Here is a 22,103-nt window from a genome sequence, read left to right as displayed (position 1 = left end):
TTTAAATATGTTTGCAGCAGTTCAAGAATAAATTACCAAGAAAAAGCAATACAGATTCTCTTTCACATTACTGCCCCCAATAAATAATAGTGAGCCATGTGCTTCCTTTCACAAATGCCAAAGCTGTCTCTAGTTGTGACATCAATGTGATAAATTCCATTTATCATGGACTCTTGACTACCTCACCTGCTCTTTTCTTACTCATCCATCTCTTCTGGGATGTTTCCTAACATTCCAGCAACCTGAGCAGCTTCAAATCGATCTCACTTTGTAAAAAAACTAGAGCAATGTTTCCTCTTTTACCCCAATTTGCAATTTACTCCCCAAGCAACACTGGCCTGAGTTTCAGGATGAATAATAGTCCTTTTCAAGTCTGACATCTTGATATACAACTCATTTCTATCTCAGTTATATATAAGGCCCTACTTAAATTGTGGGATGACAGTCAAAAAATTGCAGCTGAATTGTGGACAAGCCATGGAAAATTGCAGAAAAATAATTATGGACCTTATTGTTTGCAGTAATGAATTCCCTTATTTTTCTGAGATTTTTTTTTCTGCTGTTGGCTGCCCAGGGCTGAAAGCAGGGGCTCCCACTGTCAAAATTGAGATGGAAGCCTAATATTGCAGATTCTGCAATATTGCAAGTTAAGTAGGGGCTTAGTTATATATCATTGGAAAATAGAGATTCATATTTCTAAAAGAGCTGTTGGATTTTTTTTTCTCGCTGGCATATGCAGAACCCATGCCAGTGTGGTGTGGTATAATTTTTTTTGGCACTCATTTGGGATAACTCATTGTTTTGCCACTCTTGAGTAATGTTGCTATCCCAAACTTTCATATCAGTCTAGATCAATACAGCTCTTCTAGAGATGGGTCTGAGCCAAAGCTCCAGAACTGATCAACCCAGAATATTGGGAAGGGGTAAAAGAGCTCAGATCAGAACTGAGGTCAACTTCTAAACTTCACAGCTGGTCCCCATGTCCTTATTAGACTGAAGTAAAAGCATGTCTCCAAACACCCACAACCTTTAATAGATTTGAGTCTACTCAGCTTTTTTACAAATGAGGGTTTCCTTCCATCATTATTTATACAGTGCTATAAATGAAACATGCCTCCCTTAGTGACTTACTGTGTGACCTTGGGCAAATCACTTAACCTCTCTGTGCCTCGTCTGTACAAGGGGGATCCTATTCATGACAATGCTAATCATGATCTTTTACCAACCTGGGAGAGGTGCAGCAAGGGTATATTTAACTATATATTAGTGAGCCAGTGGGCTGCTCTATGGACACGGGTCGGAAGGGAGTGAGTTAGGAGTGTTGCAGGACCAGGCTAAGAGCAGGCCTGTTGAAGCCAGTGGAACTATTCTTGCCCCCAGGCATTGAACCTATGAGCAGTGCCAGTGGAGGATCAGCTCAGCTCCTAGCTAAACTAGGTTCCCTGTTTGTATGCCAAGTGCCATGCTCCAGCCCGGAAAGCGCTGGCTCCCTAGTGGGGGTGAGGTGGTCTATCGCCCCAGGCTCTCGCCCTGCCCTGCCCTGCCTAGGCTCTCCAGCGGGGGGAAGCCCTGGGCCTGGCGCTTCTCCCCCCTGGCAGAGCCCCCCCTTGTCTCCAGCCGGGTGGGCTGCGTTCCCTGCGGGCCGGGGCGGTGATAGGCTTTGCCTCGCGCGGTGTCCCTGCGCTGTGTGTGTGGCAGCGAGCGGAGGCAGGGAGGAGGGAGGGGAGCGGGCTGGCTGGCTGGGGGAGCGGCTCTGCGCTGCACCAGTGACACTCGGTGCGAACACGCTCCTCGCCCAGCAGCCGGGGCGCCGCGCCGCGCCGAGAGCGTCACCCAGCGCTTCGCGTGGCAGCCCCACGCCCAGAGCATCTGCCGGGCGGCGGCCGAAGGACCCTGCTCGCCCAGCCGCCGCTGCCTCTGCCCGCGCCGCAGCATCCTCAGCCCCCCTCTCCGCCTCCGGCTGATGCTGCTCCAGCCGGGGGCTCGCCAGGAGTTGCAAAGAGCCCAAAACACCTTGTCGCCGGCTGGTGCGGTCCCGCCCGGGCCACTTGTGCACTTCTGCAAACTTTGTCCGCCCTCCTGCCCCCGCTGCTCTCTCCTGGGGGCTGAGCTTCCCTGCCCGGGTCGCTGAACGGCAAAGCGGGGACTCGCCTTCCCTTGCCGCTGGGATCCTGGCTGTGCTTGGCGGGAGGGAGGCCAGAAAGCAGGACAGACGTTCCCAGTGTCTTGTAACCAGCACCTGCGAGCCCGGGGCTTTTACACACCTCCCCGGGAGGAGCACGACTTTTAAAGGTAAGCAAAGCGGAGCGACGTGGAGTCCCTCGTGTGTGTGTCCCGGGAGGAGCTGAGACCAGACCCGGAGAGAGGGGGCTCATCGGGGGCGTTAGAGAGGAGGGTCCCCCATGGATGGGGAGGGGGGAGTCATGCAGCGGGTGTCCTGCATCGCAGGGCTATGAAGAGAGGGGGACCATGCACTGGGCGCCAGGAGCATTAGGAGAGGTCCGATGTGTTTTAGGCGGTCGCCCATCTCTCCCCAGCACTGCCTCCCAGTCTGTGCGCAGGGCTAAGGACTCTGGGGAGTGGGATGAACTCTTGGGCAGCAATGCAATGAGGAATGGGGCCCCTGACTCCTGGGAATCCCGGGGCTGAGCAGTTTCCTTGCCTGAGAATTACCAGGGTTGAGGGGTAGGAAGACGGGACGATTGGGTACCAGAAACGTTCCCGCTTGATGAGGGACCGGTGCTGATTTACTCCAGATTTGGAATGAGCTTTGGAAAGCAGGATGGTGGATGGGGGCTGGTTGGTTAACCTTGTGTGCCCCCCCCCCGACACACACACCTCTTCCAGCTGTGGGACGCTTCACTTAACACACCAACCCAACCCACGGGGATCCAGTGGCAGGAAACGTTTGCTTAATGAATAGATTGAAGCAAAGCCCCATTTAATGAGCAAAACCTCGTGTCTGTCTGCCCTGATCCTGCCTCTGATCTTTTGTGGCTTCTTCCCTGCAGGGGCGGAGGGTGAGAATTAGCCCAGCCACAATTAAAACCCCTTTAACTATTCAGGGTGCCAGCTGCCATGCTGGAAACTCTTTGTAAGGTGCTCTTGTTTTATGGGTACTTCTTACTAAGGGAGAGCGATGATACGGGTGATGAGATGCAGACAGCTCAGCTGAAGGGATCAACACAAGTTCAACCACTGGAGGCCTCTATATACCAGCTGCAGATTCTTGTCTAAACGGGATGCCATCCGCTCCCCCACGGGATTGGATTCCCACCCTCTCACAATCCTCGATCCAATCCCGTCCTGTCCCTTCTTCCCATCCTATGCAGGGTCAAACCCCTGGGGCCTCAGGTGGGGTTGTGGACCAAGCGGTCACACAGCTTCGGCTGTGGAAGGCTGCCTCGTAAAGTCACCAGGAGCATGCGGCTCTGATCAGATTTCCTCTTCTGTGACGTTCGTTCGGTAGTCTTGGTTTGTGTCTTTTTCTACTTTCTCTAAACTCCCAGTGGCTCTCCCTGCATTTCTCTGCCGCATCCCAATACATCCACTTGAGAAAAAACACTTTGGCTCCCTATATTCTCTTTCTCTCCCCCACACCGGGAGCAGTTGTTGGGGATTTGCTGGGGTTTAATTTTTTATTATGATTATTATCCCGAAGAATAGGACGGATGGAAAGGTGAGAAGGAAATAGGCAGGGATATAGGCCAGGAAAAGTCATGCTTTTTAATGTACTTTAACACCCCCCCCCACACTTCTGTCAAGCTTTGATCAAACAGTGCTAAAAGCTCTGTTTGGGGGAGTCCTCTGGGTATGACACTTTCCCGCAGCTCACCGCATGCTGCTCAGAATAAATATCAGACAAACGACATTTTAACGCTGAAGTTGGAGTGATTACTTGAAATGCTGGGCTAAGGTTTTCAGTGGGATCTAAATGTCCTTATTTTTTCCTTTTTTTTTAAATTTTAACCCTAAAAGGGACAACTAAATTATTTACATTCCCATTTTCAATGTCAATGTGTTTTAGGGATTATTTTGAAATTCTTCCAATACATTTTTATTTTGAAAGGATGAGAGAAGATGTTTTAGATAAAGTTATATTCAATCCTTCTGGGAAACACTCCTATTCAAGAGAAAGAAAGCTGGCTGCTGACACTTTACACCCCCCCCCCCCCCAACTCTAAACTATGAATCCTTACCAAACACTCTAGAAACAAACATTGTCTTTATTTTTGTCTGCACTTTTTAAAATAGAGTGAACGGGTACATCAACGAAGCAAGCAAGTCAGGCAATCACACCATTTGAATTAGTAACTATAATTTAAGAAGAAGGCTGTAGCAAGATGAAATTGCTACAAATTATGTGTAGTTTGGGTTACACATTTATTTCAAAAGAACAGAGACAAAGACTATATATTATCTTTTAATCACTTGCAGATACTGCTGTTATCTCTTTTAAAAAGTATTTAATTGAAAGGTGTCCCTAATCTAAAAAAGCCAGTTCCACAAGTTTATTTGTTCTTGACCCTTTTAACATTCAAGTGGTAAAGCATTGTGCTTATTGTTATGGATAAATGTAATATCCTTGCCAGTGTCATAATGACAGAATGCTGCATTAGAAATAGCCACAGCGGGTCACTCTAGGGATAAGGTAGTTTCTTTAATTATTGGTTTCAGGGACCTGCTGGTGCAGTTTTCAGTGCCTTCCCCACTCTTTGGTTGGGGAAGAAGAGTGTCTTCTTCCCCAGACTCACAGAATTATATCATTATAATTGCTTTTTTTATTGATGTCTATTAGTGTGCTGGACAAAATCTAGAAGAAGACGGGGGCCCTAACAGTGAATATATTCTGTTTGTTTGTCAGTCTATCAGACAAGGTTTTATGACTCAAATGGAGAATCCGTTCTCAATCCTGGGATCTATGCCAAGGCCTGTGTAAGGCAGTGGTTACTCCAGTTTTACACGGGTAATTCTGATTTTTTAAATCTGATGAAATTTAAATCAGTAGTTATATCTGGTTAACACTGGTGTCCCATCACAGTGAATCAGATACAAGATATCCAGTAGTAGGCTAATATTGAGCTATTATATTTATATCAGCCGCTAACAGGTAATGCTGATTTAGTCATAGTCTAACTTGCATAAAATAGTACTTAGATCTGTGATGATGAATGTTATCAGCATGTGGAATTAGAGATTTCCAGATCCACTTGAAGCCCCATGTTCCCATTCTATCCACTTCCAATTGCTGTGACTTACCTATTTTAAGAATGGCAAGTTTCAATTGATTCTTCTCAAGAATAACTTGTGCTCCCCATGCCTTTCTCATATTTACTCAGGAGATATGCAGAGATATGTACCTGTAGAAGTAGATCTGCTGAGGTCAAGCTCACAGTACCACTGAAAAAGCCTTTTTTATGTATTTGGAACATTGTCAAGAATTTGTTAATATTTGAGGGTGGAGGGATTTTTGACTGATGTTGCCTCCTCTTTCTCCTACAGTTTTGACCTTGTTCTTAAACAGAACTTGACACTACAGAATATATGCACAATCTTGCTTCTACATATTATGCTATTTAAAGGGGAACTGTAACAACTTTTCTTAGACCTACATTCTGATATGTCAAAAGATGACAAGTATGTCTCAACTTGAATAAACTCTAAAATGTGCCAGAAATGTGTTTTGGGTTTTGTTGTTGTTGTTGTTGTTGTTTGGTTGGGTTTTTTTAGTGTCATCTTTAGGCATGTCATATTTCCAAGATGAGAACTAAATGGTAGAGCTCACAGCAAAATAAAAATTGTTTCTCTAATTTTAGGGTGGGGAATTCAGCTCTTTCTCATATGCATGTAAATGAAGTGAAGATATGTCACACATCTGTGTATAGACTGCTACATGCTATCTAAACTGTATCAATCTTATACCAAATTAGCAGTAACATTTCATGGCATACGTGACATGTCCGAGCCAACAGCATGTGTATGACATGTTTTTAATTTCATGGAAATATACCACATGTTACATAATGCTGCAACCAACTTTCTTTCTTTTGGAAGCTTAGCACAATGATGATAAGCACAATTTAACTGAGAACAGAAATGTTACACGGTCCAGGGTTGAACAGCATCTATGTTGTGGAGCCGTTACTCATGCGAGTAGTTCCGTTGAAATTAGTAGGGCTGCTCACCAATATCAGGAAGAGTTCCATAGTCTAGTCGTGTGTGACTATTTAGTTTTGGCTGACTGCTTTGGAAAACATTATCTGAGTATGGAACAATATTTAGGTTTCCACAACATTTAGGTTGCAAACAGCCAAGCAAGCTGTTTAAAATCATGTAGTGCCTGTGCTATGTCGCCAATTAAGTTTAGATGCATTATCCACCATATATTCGACATTCGGCTGCTAATTGAAGATCCCAGCATAAAACTATGGACTATCTGTCCTGTTTCTCATGTTTTACAAGGTGCTTCTAATTCTCATATCAGCTCCATTGGAGGTTCAGGATTAGAAAGAGTCAGATCTCCAAGTATTAATTTACTAAAAGGTCTAATCCTGCAAGGTGCTGAGTAGCAACTCCCATTTAGGGCAGTAGAAGTAGAAGATGCCTTAAGTCTTTCAGGTTCAAGCTCCAAAATTGTAAAGGCAGAGGGGTGTGTTTAAGCTCAATCTGTCACCCACTATGTCCTTAGTCTTTTTTGTTTGTTTAATTTGAATTAAATTTATTACACTCAGAGCTATGCTTTTTTCTTCTGTACTTTGTTTTGAAAAGACCTTAATAAGAGTTTACTAAACGAAATCCCAGTTCATTTCTGCAAGTGGTTACACTTTAAGATGGCATCATACAGATCTGTAAGAGATCACCTTTTATGCGTCTCATGTCAGTTTAAAAGATTGCTAGAAAAACAATCCAAAAATCTGACCAGGTTTGGATAAAGGAGAGCCAGTAATGTGTTTCACTGTATGTGGTACTTTTATGCAATGAAGCGACAGATTTAACCACAGAACATCTGGGTACTGGCTTCTGTTACAGTAAAGATTTTTAGGGGAATAACAAGCCTTGTTTGACTTTGCATTCATTTTGAAGTCATTAAACTTTACATTAATAATAAAAGCATAAAACCATTACATCACTATTTTCAAGGGGTAATGTCAATCTTCCCTCAATATCTTACTTTTCAGAATCTGCATTTGTTTTGCTATGTGTGTATTTTATCTTTTCACTCATTCTTCAAATTTCTTTTCAGGAGGTAGACTTAGTAATTTATGCCAGTGGATACGGTATAGATTTAGTGTTTCCACACATTTTTGCTAACTTGGCACTTTTCCCTGCATTATAGGTAGTCTAATGGAAACAGCACATTTGACATTGTTCAATACATAGAAAACTTAATTAATGTGGAACAGTATGTAGGTTCTTTGGACTGCCTTTTCAAACACTAATATTTAAAATAAAAGTATTTGGATTGTTTTTTAGCTTTCACTGCTTGACTATTTCAATCCCACTGTGTCTGTAAAAGGATAGAGGTGTGCATTTTATTTACAAATATGCTTGTAAACAGCAGAAATGCCTAAGAATACTCTTGAGATGTATAGTTTTTATTTAATTACAAATAAGTAATATGCAGCTGGAATAAGGGGTGTATAATATAATGCATGCACTATACATATGATGTAATGATTACAAACGCGATGAAGCTGATAAGGTCAAAGTACTTTTAAATTGTACAGTTCAATATATTTTAGTGTGCCTTATTTTAAATGAAAATAGAAAATATTCTCCTTTCTCTTACATCAGTGCAAATCAGGAGTCACTCCATTCAAGTCCATAGAGTTGCTTTATTTTTCCATCTGTGTAAGTAAGATTAGAAGAGAATCAAGTCCTGTGTATTTAATGTTTATAAATGTTATATTTCCCCAAATGCACTTTTCTTCATAATTGGAAATAAACTCACTGATAACAATGTTTAGCCCTTACAAAACAGAAATATCTTCTATATGCAGATTCTTTACAAGGTGAAATAAATGATTAGTTTATTTTAGTGCTTATCTCAGAAAGAAACTAACGATGTTATAAAGAACTGTGAAGGCTGAGGAATGCTTTATTTTTGAAAACTTGAATGAGGAGGAAGTATTTGCCCCTTAATCTGGGGAATGAGTTAGGGAAATCAAAACTCAATAAGAACACTTTAAAAGATGAAAATAAATGAAGCTCTAGGAGAGGTATGCAATTACTCTGAAATCTGTAAAGAACAAGAGTAAATACAAAAATAATTTGGTTATTTTAGGATAAATTACTTAACCTTAGCTTTGTTAGTTCACCCACTGGACTGTAGAAGAATCAATGTTTTAGCACACTGTAGTGAAACGTAACCAAAATAAATTCATATGAGCTACATAGATGGCTTTGATTGTACTCTTGCGCGCAGGTCATGTGTGAGGTATGTCAAAAGCACAAAGTTCTTGCCAGGGACGACAACATATTTTTCAGAGTAACTTTCTGGATTTCAAAATGCATGTTTAAGGAAACAGGTGTGAAATCTGATACTACTTTTTTGAGAGAGAACAGAAGTGTTTTATGAGAGGGATACTCAGTGTGTATAAATCAGCATAGCTCTATTAAAGTCAATAGATATATACCAATTTACACTAGCTAAGAATCTGGACCTCTAATTTTTCTGATAAAACAAAAATGTATTGTGTTAATATGTAATAGCTTGAAAACATCATTTGTATTGTCTAACACTAAATGTTACTGTATACTTAACAGATACCCAGTGTGACTTTCATTTTCTGCATCTCATGGGTACACTGAATAAATTCAGATAATTTTCAGTGTAACTAATAGTCTATTGAAGTTTGGAATAGTCTATTGAGATTCTGATAATTGAGGTTCTGGTAATCAGTTTTACTGTATGACAAATTATACCACCCTGTTTTTTGGATAATGGAATCCAGTAATTGAGAAGATGTTTGTCTGCATTATGGCTGAAATTAGAAGCAATGGTGCTAGCCCGCAACACCTGGAAATCTGAAAAACAAAAGGCAATAATTTATTTCTTCCACTTCATTCCCCTCACCACTGGTCCCGGATATGAGTGCCCTTCTAAGTATGACCCTCAGACACTTACAATGTGGCACACTAATGAAACTGACACTTCTACCATGAATCATTGTCTTCTTAATTAAGTATATTATTACTTCTTTCCAAAAAATAACTTATAACATTCTTTAAATTTTATTAGGCTCAAAGTTTGATACTTTTAATCTCCTTCAATTTTAAACTCATCGCTGCCAAAAGAACAGTTAGAGAAACTGTTTCCTCTTCTATAAACTTTAATAGTTAAATGAGTCACACTTACTAATGGGGTGTAACAGAGTCCCAGGTTCTTTGCACAGATCAACAAGAACGAAATAGACTGCCTCATTTTCCAAAATTTCCATGATGGCATGAGGTTGAGAGCACTTTGCTTATTTGTTTAGATAGAGTATATTTACTACTAATTTGTTTATATTCAGCCATTCTAAATTTAATTTGCATCAGGATTCTGGATTTCAAAATACTGAGATAAACTGTTTACAAACTGGGGTGATGACGATTGTTTAAGAAAGCCAAATATCTTAGAACTGCCAGCTGGGGTTAGGATGCAAAGGGAAACAAAAGGAAACAGACCTAAAGGTTCCTGTTCTACACTAGTTCTGTTCCTCTAACAAAACATAGGGTTAAAGAAAATTATTCTTGAAATGGGGGATTGGCTACTAAAGCTAGGCTCAATTCTCATGGGAGTATGTTCCTGAGTAGAAATTGTGTGTATGAGTAAAGGTTGTAGGACTAACAGTGACTTGTATTTATTTGGGGAAGAACTCTCTCTGTGTCTGCTTTTTCGCCAGTGGCAAATAATTAATAAAAAATGTATGTGGGATATCGAACTTCTAATTTCATAAGAAAGATTTTGTCAGTCAATTAAAACATTTATACTAAAGTTAAGGAGTAGTTGTTGTTAAGTTTTTAAAAATTACCATATTAAAAATAAGTATAGTTAAAACCTTTTCACCTTGCATTAATAAAGCAAACAGGATTTGGCACTATACTTCAGTGAGTGGGTTTTTTTGTTTTTTGTTTAAACTTAATGTAACGTATGGAATAATCAGGCATTTTAATCCAAAATATCACATGTTCCTTGAAAACATGGAATATTTGAGATGGAATGACTGAGAGCAGACTCTGTAAAAGAAGCATATCAGTTTAAGGGTACGTCTACACTACCCGCCGATCTGGCGGGTAGCGATTGATCTATCAGGGATCGATTTATTGCGTGTAGTGTGGATGTGATAAATCGATCCCTGATCACTCTGCCATTGACTACTGAACTCCAGCAGTGCGAGAGGCGGAAGCAAAGTCGACGGGGGAGCCATGGCCGTCAATCCAGCGTTGCGAGGATGCAAAGTAAGTAATTTTAATTCAATCTAAGATACATCGACTTCAGCTACGCTATTCTCATAGCTGAAGTTGCGTATCTTAGATAAGCTTATGCCCCGAAGTGTAGCCCAGGCCTAAGAAAAGGAAGCATTTTCAAACTCTCAGTCAAAAATAACAAAACAGTACAATAGCATTTCCAAAAAAATTTGGACAACTGCTTGTTTTGATAGAAAGCTCTCAAAGTTCCTAACTCCCTGTATTAGAGCATGTATGTACAATGGGCAGTAAATTATGCTTTCATGTAAACTTATTGTCACTCAATGATTCAGAATTGTGTATGATATTGTTAAACCTCTAAGGGTCTATGTACACTGCACGCTGTGCCTGGGGCCTGTGAGACTTGCGCTTGTGAATTTGGTGTTTCCAGGCCCATGCTTGAGCGTCCACACTGAATTGTAAACCTAAGTTTACAATTGCTGCATCTGGGTCCCATAATCATGCTGATATGTCCATACTGCATGAAGCAGTCCTCTGACTCAGGTCTGTAGCTTGAGCTGCATCCACATTGCAAAGTGACAGGGCTTGGACCCAAGTCACAGCAGGATCCAGGCTCTAATCTACCCCCTAACAAAGTGCTAGCACCCAGCCCTGAGTGCTTGACGATCTGAGTCAGACTCATCTGGGTGTAGATGGAAGGAGGGGCTTGGGCTCAAAATATACAACAGTCATGTCAGGAACAAAAATTGACTTGAAGTTCTTGGAGATATTTGGGGTCTGATTCTGACCTTATTATCATCAGTGTATATTAACAGTAACCTACTGAAGTCACATTATGGTAATGCATTCATATGATAACTGAGACCAAAATCAGGTTCTTTTCTAGTTAAGTTTTTAGTCCTAAATTAAAAAATAACAGACGATTTATTTGGCAGTATGGACTTTACATTCTGACAAATGTAACGTTCTTTGACCCTGAAATCCCATCATTGGCAGCCTACCTTTTTGCTGATAGTGAAGAAAACATTTAGCCAGGTTTCTGAATCTTCATGTCTGGATACAATAACAGACAGCAGTAACTAGGTCCCCTCTTTAATTTTACAGTAGCCGCATTAACAATAAAACAATATTTTGTGTTGATTAGCAACTTTCGTCCAAGGATCTCAAAGTGCTTCACAAACATTAGCTAAGCCTCATAACATCCTTCTAAGGCAGGCCTTTGGCCCTCATCAAAGCTCTCCCCATATCTTCTGCTTCTGGAAAATGAAATTCTCTTGACACACATACCCATCATCTCTTAATCTGAAAATAATAATGCAAGACAAGAAAGAACTGAGGCAGATCTCCCACTGCCTAGTCTCTACATATGTCCTCAAAATCCCCTGTCTTTGCCAGAAGCATGAACATCCTGAACTTTGAACTAATTAAAGCCTTTCTTCCAGAAACTGTTTTCATTCACTTTTTTTTTTTAAAGCGATGTTAAAGCTCACAGATGAGGAGGTGGCATGGTGAACATATAGAAGGTCTGAAGGTTTCCAAATTGTTTCCATGGCCGTTCACCCAGAACGGTCTGACCTATCTGCCTGTATCTATTCCTTCTGGTTTTGTTCAGAGTAACTACATAAAGAACTAACCTTTTCACCTGCAAGGCTGGACAAATAAACACTAGATCAGCAGCAGAGTGAAGCTGATATCTATCCCCTTGATAATCTGATTTTGAAACCTCTTATCACAGCTCCGTATTTGACCATGACAGTTTTGAATACCCCTTAGCACTCATGTTTAGACCGTAAGTCTTTTCAGTCTCAGCAGAGTTTTTGCAGCTTGATCTCACAGTAAGTACATGACTAGAGCTGTTTAGAAAACAGACACCAATCAATCAAAAAGCATCACAGTGACTCGGTCAATGTACTCAGGCCTCAAATATGTCCCCATCCCATGTCACTCTTACATGGTTCTAGTCCCAAAATGACTCTGGAAGGAAAGTTACAGCATCTTACAGTCAAAGGACCTAATTTCCCCTACTTATACTTCTACCTAGAAAGGAGCACAGAGGAAAGGATGTTATTCCACTAAAACAATGTGTGCAGCCACTGAAATGGTCATGGGCAGGGTTGGGCTTGACATCAGTGGTTCAACTTCAGAAAGAGCCACAGATGCTTACATAGGAGATTTCCCTCCAGCTGCCCACTATAGCAAAATTGTGCCCATACTGAAGGAGCCTCACAGGGAAAATAGGATAGGTTCAAAAGATGTAAAACTAAGCTAAGCAATCTAAGAAAGGAAAAGAGCGCAAGGACATATGCAGGGTTAATGTGAATATCACACTGTTTGGTCTAGCACTGTCAGCTGTGTTCTTCCACTCACACTCCACATGTACCACTTAAGGCTCACCCTCAAGTTAGAACTCTGAATGCAGACTGACCTGTGTGGGAGGAGTTTCAGGGTCTGCTCTTTGGGCACCGTTTCACCATATGGAGGCTAGTACCTTCACTGCTGCCTGGGTTCTTGGTCCTGGAAGCATGGAGTGAAGCTGCCTGCTTCTAGCTACTTAAGAGCACACTCCATTGCCAGACAGACTACCTCTGGGAGTGTGGTATGCAGGTCATTGTCTTGTGGCTCCTCCGGGAAGTGAGCATGTCTGTTTTTCTGATAACACGCTGACTTTTTGGGCAGTACAGTAGCTTGGAATACTCCATGTCTGGGGAGTAGCTATGGGAATAATATCAGTGCACTCTTTTTGGGGCTGAGCTCCCCCTTTAGATGACCAAGAGGTGCATGTTGCTTGTTATTTTTCTCTCCCTTGTACAGAGTGACTAGGCAGCAAACGCCAGTTCCATAAATTTTAGGATTCACAGCCCACACAGAACATGGCCAAGACTTGGAATGTCTAATATTTCAACATTTCCCTACTGGGAAAACAAGAGAACTTTAGAAATATTAGAAGTTGAACATTCTGGAGGTAGAGTATGGTGGTCAGTTCCCACAGCTAGAATGCTTTGTTTCTAGTATTATTTTTTAATGCTGCTGATGCATCATTAATAGAATGATATAAAAATTACTGTAGATGCAGATAATTTGTATTGACAAAGAGGATATTAATGTCCATAGCTATTGCAAGCTCTTTTGTCCTGTAGCAAAGCAATTATAGCAGAAAACATGACAATTGGGTTCCTAGGTGTTTGGGTAATACAAATAATAATAATTGCCAGGGAAAATGTTGTCAGCACAACTGGGGGGGGGGGGGGGGAACAAAGAAAAACAAAACAATCATCCCCATCTGGACTAAGTAGAGACACTTATAGGAAAAAGTCATCAGTGGTGAAACAGAAAGTAAGTCTAAACCTGCAAGTTTCACTCATGTGACTAGCCCTATTGATGTCAGTGAGACTACGCATGTGAAGAGAGTCCTGTGTGAGTAATGCTGAAGATGGTAAGCAAGGGCTATGAGCGCAAGTAAAGCTATGTAAGACTTTCTCTCTCTTTAATCCAGATGGGGATGCTTGTTTTGGTTTTGGGGTGGGGGGAGGGGTTTCCAGTTGTACATATCAATGAACAAAACAAATAATGCAAAGAATCTCGCAGCGAAGCTATAGAGAACTTAATGTGCAATAAACATTCAGGGAAGAAATTGCAGGGATAACAGTTTAATTTATATTATGGACATATTTGTAAGTTAAGGACCATGCTGTGCTCTTGTTCCACCTACACAACTCCCAATGACGTCAGCTGCAGCTGCACCTAAGGCCTAAAAGCTGTATGGCCATGAGTATGACATTTTTCAGGAGTGATGGGAATCAATTTAGTGTTTATTGACCTTCACAGTGTCATGAAAAGTCTTTGTTTCTGTAACTATGGATGATGTCTGAGTGTATAAAGAAGGGATCATCCCATCTCTTCGGTGCTGATATGATAGAGATATGTAAATAGTTGTTAATATTCTTAGCACTTACATAACACTTTCCCATTTCATAATGCTCTAATACATCCCTCCTAACAACATTCCATTTTATAGCTAGGGAAAATTAGGCACAGAGAATTTGTAACTAATAACAATAAGAAGCAAATAATTAAACCATCAGGCATAGCATTTGGTCCCATATTCAGTAAGGACTAGTAGGGGTACTCTCATGCCTGTGAAGTTGAAGGATATAATGTTAGAGATAATCCAAAATTTGGCTCATAAATTCAAATTCAGATTAAATTTTGTAATTTTGGATTCTAGTAAGTGGCTGAATTATAAAAACAAAACTTCTGTAATCCAGCTGTATAATTTATATTTATGTGCCCAGTAAAGAGACAGGTCCTGACTCTCAGCTAATGTAAATTGGCATAGCTGAGGCTCTGGCCTATACAATTCAGATATATCCAAAAATAAGGCAGGTGAAATGCCAAAAACAGTAAAACAGGCAAAATTTACAAATTTAAATATTTTTTCCAAAATTAAATAGTCTCCTCTCGCTCACAACTACTAAATAAACTACCGAGCCTTCCAGAATTAACAAAAAGCCAGTAGCCCCAGTTTACAGATGTATGTGGAGTGGGTTGTCAAAGTTTTTGCATTGTGCTCCATGGCTAGTTCACTATTCCAAAGGACAAGGGTTCATGTGAGGGCCATAAACAAGCCACCGGTACAGGACACTGCTTCACTTGCATTTCAGTCACTGGGTCAATTACCATGGAAGCAGGGAATAGCCTACTGGATTCATTCAGTGTGGTATGGGCCATTACAAAGGCTACTGCTCTAGTGCTTTGCTCTTACAACTGAGAGATAGCTACTAAGAGAGCTGTTGTTGTTACCACCCTGGGTGTTCTGGATGTTTGCGCTAGTAGTTGTTATCTCTTAGACAGGAACCACTTGTCAACCATTGAGAAACAATAACCACAAATGCAAGGTATTGTAAAATTACAAATGAGGAATTTGAGTAGCTATTCAAGGAAAACAATTAAGAAAGGAGGGAGAAATAGCCTTTGTGTGCTTTGCAGACTCTTCATAAAATAGTGGAACAACCTCTCCCTACCTCTAACCCACCAAAAAGTAATACAAAAATGTGAGGAGTTTCAGTGCACTCACAACCACTGTGCACAAGACAAGCACTCCTTTGTAGACACACACCTTTGTGGACTCAGCCCCTTTAGCAACAGAATGAGATGCAGAGGTAATTCATATCCAGATTGGCCCTGCCCTCCCCTGCCTTTGTGCCGTGCTCCTGCTTTGGGCCCTGTAAATCAGAGTTAACATGGAGTCACGCTCAGTGCTTCAGTGCTTGCTCTCTCATAACTCCCTGTGGTACTCAGTCCTTTTATTTTTTCCCTCTTCTATAAACAACCTCCTCAGCTGCTGGCATCTGCCAAGGCTCAGCAAACAAGTGCTCCAAGGCTACTAAAGATGGTTCAAGTAACTATAGCTGCTAGTTTATACAGGTTGTTGTTTATTCATGTGGAGAGCTTTCTGAAAAATCCCCTCTTACCTCCAGCCACAAATCCCAGTAGACTGATAATGGCATCCAACAAGAAGTGTAGGCCCTGTTAACTCCCCCAAATCTCTGTTTGGCTTTTCATGCTAACTTCAGACCATTCTAAAGTCACCATTGATAGTCCAGGGTTTCTGCAAAGGCATTTAGTCCCATCATCATTCAGAACTGCCCATATCTGTGCGTCTATAATAATAGTGACAAACTTGGTTTGATCCGAAGCCCATTTCAGTCAATGGAAAGATTCCCATTAACTTCAATGGGCTTTGGATCAGACCTCAACGAAGCATTCTGAGATCAGTATTTGACATGGAAGACTAGACTTCTGTCAGGGGAGGTAATGAGCTTTGAGATTTTTTTTTTATATATAATCATTTAAAAAAGATGTTGAGGGCTTTTGTAAGGTTTTTGCAGGGTGAGTTAATATGATGGTAACAGTTGGACCAACTTTTATTCAGTCTGCAAAGTGAAAGTCTAGGCTGCTTTGGAGACTAGCAAGAGCAGGTGCTCAAAATTATTACTACAGTGACACGAAACACAACTCTCACGAGGTGCTCTAATTCCTCCAGGGCAGTGGTTCCCAAACTTGTTCCACTGCTTGTTCTGTGGCCAGTACGTCCCTCGGCCCGCGCCGCTTCCAGCAGCTCCCATTGGCCTAGAGCAGCGAACCACGACCACTGGGAGCCGCGATCAGCCAAACCTGTACGCGGCAGGTACACAAACCGGCTCAGCCTGCCAGGGGCTTTCCCTGCACAAGTGGCAGAACAAGTTTGGGAACCACTGCTCCAGGGAATTAGATTCTCTCCACAGAAAGATATACAAAAAAGCCAATTCATAACTGCAGTGCTGTGTGCGTTTGCAAAGGGATTATTGCCAAACAGGAGGCCAGAGTCTCCTTTCATTTTCACCAGTGTAAATCAGAAGTGACTCCACTGAGTCACACCAGTGTAAATGAGAGGAGAATCAGGAGGAGAATCAGGAACATTGTGTGTGTGTGTGTGTGTGTGTGTGTGTGTGTGTGTATGTAATATATCTATAATGTCTTTCCTCACAATTTACCTTCCTGGAGTTCTAGCTTTTTGCTTTTGACGGCAGTATATAGAGGCTGAAATGTGCTGGTTAACCTTTCTCTGTAGCATCAGACAAGCTGGACCAGTGGTCTGCTCCAGAATGGCAACTCCACAGTAGTCATAAGATATTGTAATCACATGAAAAGTGGAAATATAAATTTTGGTTTAGAAAACAAAATACTCCTTATAACTTTTGATATTTTTGGTATTATATTTTCATGAGTATTTCTATTTTCCTTTTCACCATGCTACACTGAGACATTTCCTGAATATTACTATAACAAAATCTCATCACTTTGCAGGTAACATACCCTGTTTGTTGCAATACAAGGCTCTAGTGGTGTTCAATCCATTGAAAATATAAACCTGACCTTTATTGTATTTTTATTTTTCTACAGATTTTTCTTTTGTATGCTACTGTGATTCCCTTTGTTAAAACAACATTTTACAGCAAAAGAAAAAAAAGATTTGAATTTAATTGCAAGAGAAGGTCTCTTAATCCACAGATGATTGACATGATGGACCCTAAAAGCTTCAAAGGGGCCATTATAGTCCATTTTGTCAGTCTGGATTTAGAAAGCTTTAATCCACGGATTATGGAAACAATAGTGCATAAGTGCTCTTTCCCCCACAGTGATAGTCTGCCACACCAATGAAAGATCGGATGCTAATCTGGACACTGTGCTGTACAAGCCCACTCACTATGTGTATTAAAAATCTTCTGAGAAAAGTAAATACCATGCATGCCCTTATAGCTGTTTTCCTTTGTTTGTCTTTCTAATCTATACTTCTGGACAAAGGGGCAGATTCTGAAAGGTGCCAAGCACTTTCTTCAGTAGTCCATGTGAATTGAAGTGAATGGAGTTGGGGGGGGGGGGAAAGAGGGAGTTTGCTGAGCACCTTTCACAAGACCCTGAGCACTAGGAGGATCAGACCTAAATATGCAAAATTAAACTATTTTAAAAAAACAGATACTTGCTGGAGAAACAAGTAACCCTTCCTCAAGTAATTTGAAAATACAAATTGTCCATTTTTCTCCCTTATATACTAATAGCCAAATACATTTCAACCAAATTTGATAAATAATTTAAAAAAAAATGCTCTGTAGCTGAGACTCTGTATTGTTCTCTGAGAAATTTTTTTGCAGATGAGTTATGAAACCCTGAAAAATAGGGGTTTATAATAGAAAAGCTTGTAGATCCTTAACACTAGTGTTCCTATAGTAAGTCAGAGCTGACATAGCATGTCCTTTTATTTTCCAACGCTATGTTCTCTTTACAGTTAAATCGGATGCTACAGATTTATTATCAGATGTGGCATGGTTAACACAAAGGAAAAACGAATGCCCTTAATTTTAAAAATAGGACGTAGATTTAAAAAAAAGTTAACCATTCATACAATAAAAAGAAAAGAAACACAACACAGGAACCTCTGCGGCAGACTGTGCCTTGAAATTATCCTCACTAAATTACAATCATGCACTTTCCACTCCTTGTAATTAAACATTAGATTTTATTTATTCCAGATGCATTTGCTTCAAGTAAACCCAGATCCTTTTTTTTTGTTGTAAATCTTTTACAGGACTCTCTGACCTGCAGACAGTTGGGGAATAAAGGAAATATTTTCCATAGATAAGGCATTTGATGAATAATTTGTGTATGACCATTTATGATCAATGCAATTTGATTGGCAAATCTCTATTGGTTAATCTAATATTCATGCAAACTTGTAAGAGAGTATTGTGTGCCTTGTAAGAGAATCCTGTGTATATTTGTCTATATACAGACCTGTGTGTATATGAAGTAGATGTGCAAGGAAATCTTTTTAAAAGTATTTATTTTCACCTTTGCTCTGACCACAAACAGCAAAGCAAAATGGAATCACAAACAAGCAAGTAAGTTTCATAAGAGATTTATGAAAATCCAGAATGCTAAGGATAGTATATCATATCACACTCTCTTACCATCCTTGGTAGATTAGTGAGTTTTAAGAAGTTTTTTATTTATTCTGCTCAGAGAATGATGTTTTATTTGCAAATAAGCATGTAGTTTAGATCTGTCCGAAAATGTTTGAAACTCAAATTTTTTAGATGAAAAAAGGGACTTTTTGTTCACAAATTACAGAACAAAATGTATTCCTTTTTTCAACCAGCTCTAATTTAAATCAGTATGTGTGTTGTCGAGAAAGACAATGTGATGCTATAACTAATTTAGGGATAACCCCTGGCTTTCACAGAAGCAATTCCATAGACCTGAAAGCTGGATGGGCCCAAGCTGGAAGCAAAAATATGAAACATGCACCCTAAATTTTGGGAGAGGTCTCCATATGCTGGAAACTACTACCCCTAAGGTTTTGTTTCTAGGTTTGACCAAAACCAGGAGGAGTCTATTTTTGGATCTGGTTCAGATGCAGCCCAACATGTAAAAATTTCTTACTACCTGCTTATCTGCAAGAATACTACCATTTTGGCTCAATATTTTTTGAGAATATCTTGTATGGTTTTGTTGCTGTTGGACCTAAACTCTAATCTAGTTTGGCCCCAAACATAAATTCAAAACACAGGCTAAACCTAAATCTAATCCAGATCCAAATACAGAGACTGATTTCTCCCATCATTCTCCCCTTCCCGCTCTACTTTAAAAATACAAATTATCCAGATGTTTGTATTCACTTTCTGAGCTCTAAATATATAGGTAAAGTGCAATTATATAAATGTTTTGAAGACCATCCAAAATATTTATGTACTTGGACTTTTGGATAAATGAGATTGTTTGTTTGTATATGAATTTTGCATTCAGGAGAGACATGAATTATAGATAATCACAGCCGAGATGATCAGGTTTAACCTATAAAATTTTCATGTGTGTGTTTTTGTTCATAATAATACACAATATGTCATACAATATTCATTTATTATGGTATTTTTGAAGGAACAGTATTCTATCTGTCTATCCATCAAAAGGTGCCTGCCATTGTGGCCTCTAAGCTGTTTTATTTGCTATTTTGAAATTACAAATTAATAATACTGTATGCATCCATTGATATATTTAGATAACTGTTCAGAAGCATATACTTTTAGCCCATTACACAGTGTAGCTTGGTATTGTATTTCTATTAGAATGAGTGAATATTCAAACTGTTTTAAAAGCTGTTAATTTTTTCAGTGGCGATTTGTTTGGCTCTTTTTATTCTAGGTCTTTGTGTGTGTGTGTGTTCTTTCTGTATATCTGTCTGTCTCTGTCATTCAAATGGCGACTTATTTTTCTTGTCCTTCAGTGAGCTACTTTGCTTGCTTCGCAATATTTTTCTTCTTTGCTTTGTAAATTAGGAAGATTGGAGTTATGACATTGTAAGAGTGACAAATGGTCCCATTTCTTTTTGAAGTTAGCAGGAAAGGCCATGTCAGTATTTGCCCTTCTGAGGATCAGCAGCACAAGCCATGTCTCCTACTCTCCTGTCTTCCAGTTCTAAATATCCAGAATTTAGAGATCAGACTCACAGAGGTGACCAAGCATCACATTCACATCCAGATTCAGGCTTGCAACTGGAGAGAGAGTTGAGGGGGTGGGGGGGAGGTAAAGATGGGCCATTAGAGGGCACTTTTGCAATCCTAGAGAAGGAAAACTGTGTTTATTATTTCACTTAGGACTGTCTACTCTAGCTTTTGCTTAAAATCAGTGATAAACAGCAGGCAAATCCTTCCAATCAGCAGGAATATATCAATAAAATATTGATTCTTGCTTTAAAAACCAAACAAACAAAAAAGTAACCAAGATAAACCTGCAGAAAAGGGAATAAAAGATATTTAGGAGGTGGCACAGCCAGGAGAACAAGAAGTCACACAACATATTTCAGATAGTCGTACAGTTTCAGAGTAGCAAAGTTTAGGCCTCTTCTTGTACATGTGTTCTAAAAATAAACCAGGCTCCAACCTGGTTACACAGAACAAATAAAAACATTCTTGGTTGAATGTTTCCAAGAAGTGGGGAAGGGGTGAGGTGGTTTGGCAATAATTATGCACTCTCAAGCAGTAAATGAATTTTAAGAGAGATGTCATTGAAATCAATGGAGTTTCAACCACCAGTGCCAGTGGTGAATCTGACCAAAAATATATTTACAAGGAAATAAAACAAGAAGGATTTATGGCCACAATGCATATGTTGTGTGAGTAATCTGTACAGGGTGTAACTCAGTCTATGCCAAAATGTAACTGCTCTGTTGTAGAAAATTCTGTTAATTAGGTTTAGTATGAAAGGATTGTGCAAAACTAGTGCCTTAAATTTTCAAAACCAAATAATGATTTTGGATGCCTCGATTTTCCCGTGTCCAATTTCAGAAAGTGTTGTCCATGAAAATTAATCCCCTTTACAGTACCTCAGGTTGTGTATTTGAAAATGAAGGCACCTAAAATCACTATTCACCTTTAAGTATCAAGGCAAGGGATTATAAACCATTCATTTTTCATTTACAATTTTAAAAGCTATGGAGTGGGCCAGGGCTGTCGTCCTCACTCAGGTAAAATTCCCATTGACTTCATTGGGTGTCATGCCTGAATAAGCACTACAGAACTGAACCCAACATATCTCCAGTGTTGTTTTTAATCCAAGGAATACTTTGATAATTAGATACAGAAAATGAAGGTAAAACTGAATCTTTTCTACCTCTCCAGGTGAAGGACCTCGCAGCTCCCAGCCACCGTGGGCAGACCCCACAGCTCAAAGCTGCTGCTGGTGACAGGGGACCCCATGCTCTCAGCCACCATGGGTGGGGAACCCTGGAGCCCCAGCAGCAGTGGATGATGGACTCTCCTCCCTCCCTATTTCCTCATAGTTATTTTTAATAAAAGTCGGACAGGTCACAGACTTCTGTGGATTTTTGGTTATTGCCCATGACCTGTCCCTGACTTTTACTAAAAATAACTGTGACAAAAATCTTAGCCATAACTGTAAACAGTAACGACATTTTCTTAAATACAGCACCCATACCTTTTTCCTACCAAAGTGCTTAGCACACTGCAGCATAATAACAATATAATTAAAAATCAGTGAAGAAGAAGAATAAAACGTGCATTTTAAAATACTGCAAGTGATATATATGCAGAGGAAAGGAAGATGCAATTATCAGGAGGGTACATGAAGGTAGAAGG

At 40.2% G+C, this 22,103-nt stretch overlaps 1 protein-coding gene across 3 annotated transcripts in view; it reads left to right on the top strand.

Moving 5' to 3' along the window:
- NDNF (neuron derived neurotrophic factor) overlaps window positions 1-22,103 on the top strand; it is a 43,426-nt gene that overhangs the window by 9,783 nt on the left and 11,540 nt on the right. Inside the window, exon 1 of one of the 3 annotated variants that reach the window (XM_045019120.1) lies at window positions 1,791-2,292. The exons of the other annotated variants lie outside the window; for them this stretch is intronic. The gene's annotated coding sequence lies outside the window, so the exon portion shown is untranslated. Of the gene's footprint in view, window positions 1-1,790; window positions 2,293-22,103 lie in introns of those variants that run through there. 3 annotated transcript variants of the gene reach the window in all.

The sequence above is a fragment of the Mauremys mutica genome, chromosome 5, assembly GCF_020497125.1.
Source record: "Mauremys mutica isolate MM-2020 ecotype Southern chromosome 5, ASM2049712v1, whole genome shotgun sequence".
Classification (NCBI taxonomy): domain Eukaryota; kingdom Metazoa; phylum Chordata; order Testudines; family Geoemydidae; genus Mauremys; species Mauremys mutica.
Note: the sequence above shows the minus strand (reverse complement) of the source record. Positions and strands in the feature narration are given on the sequence as shown.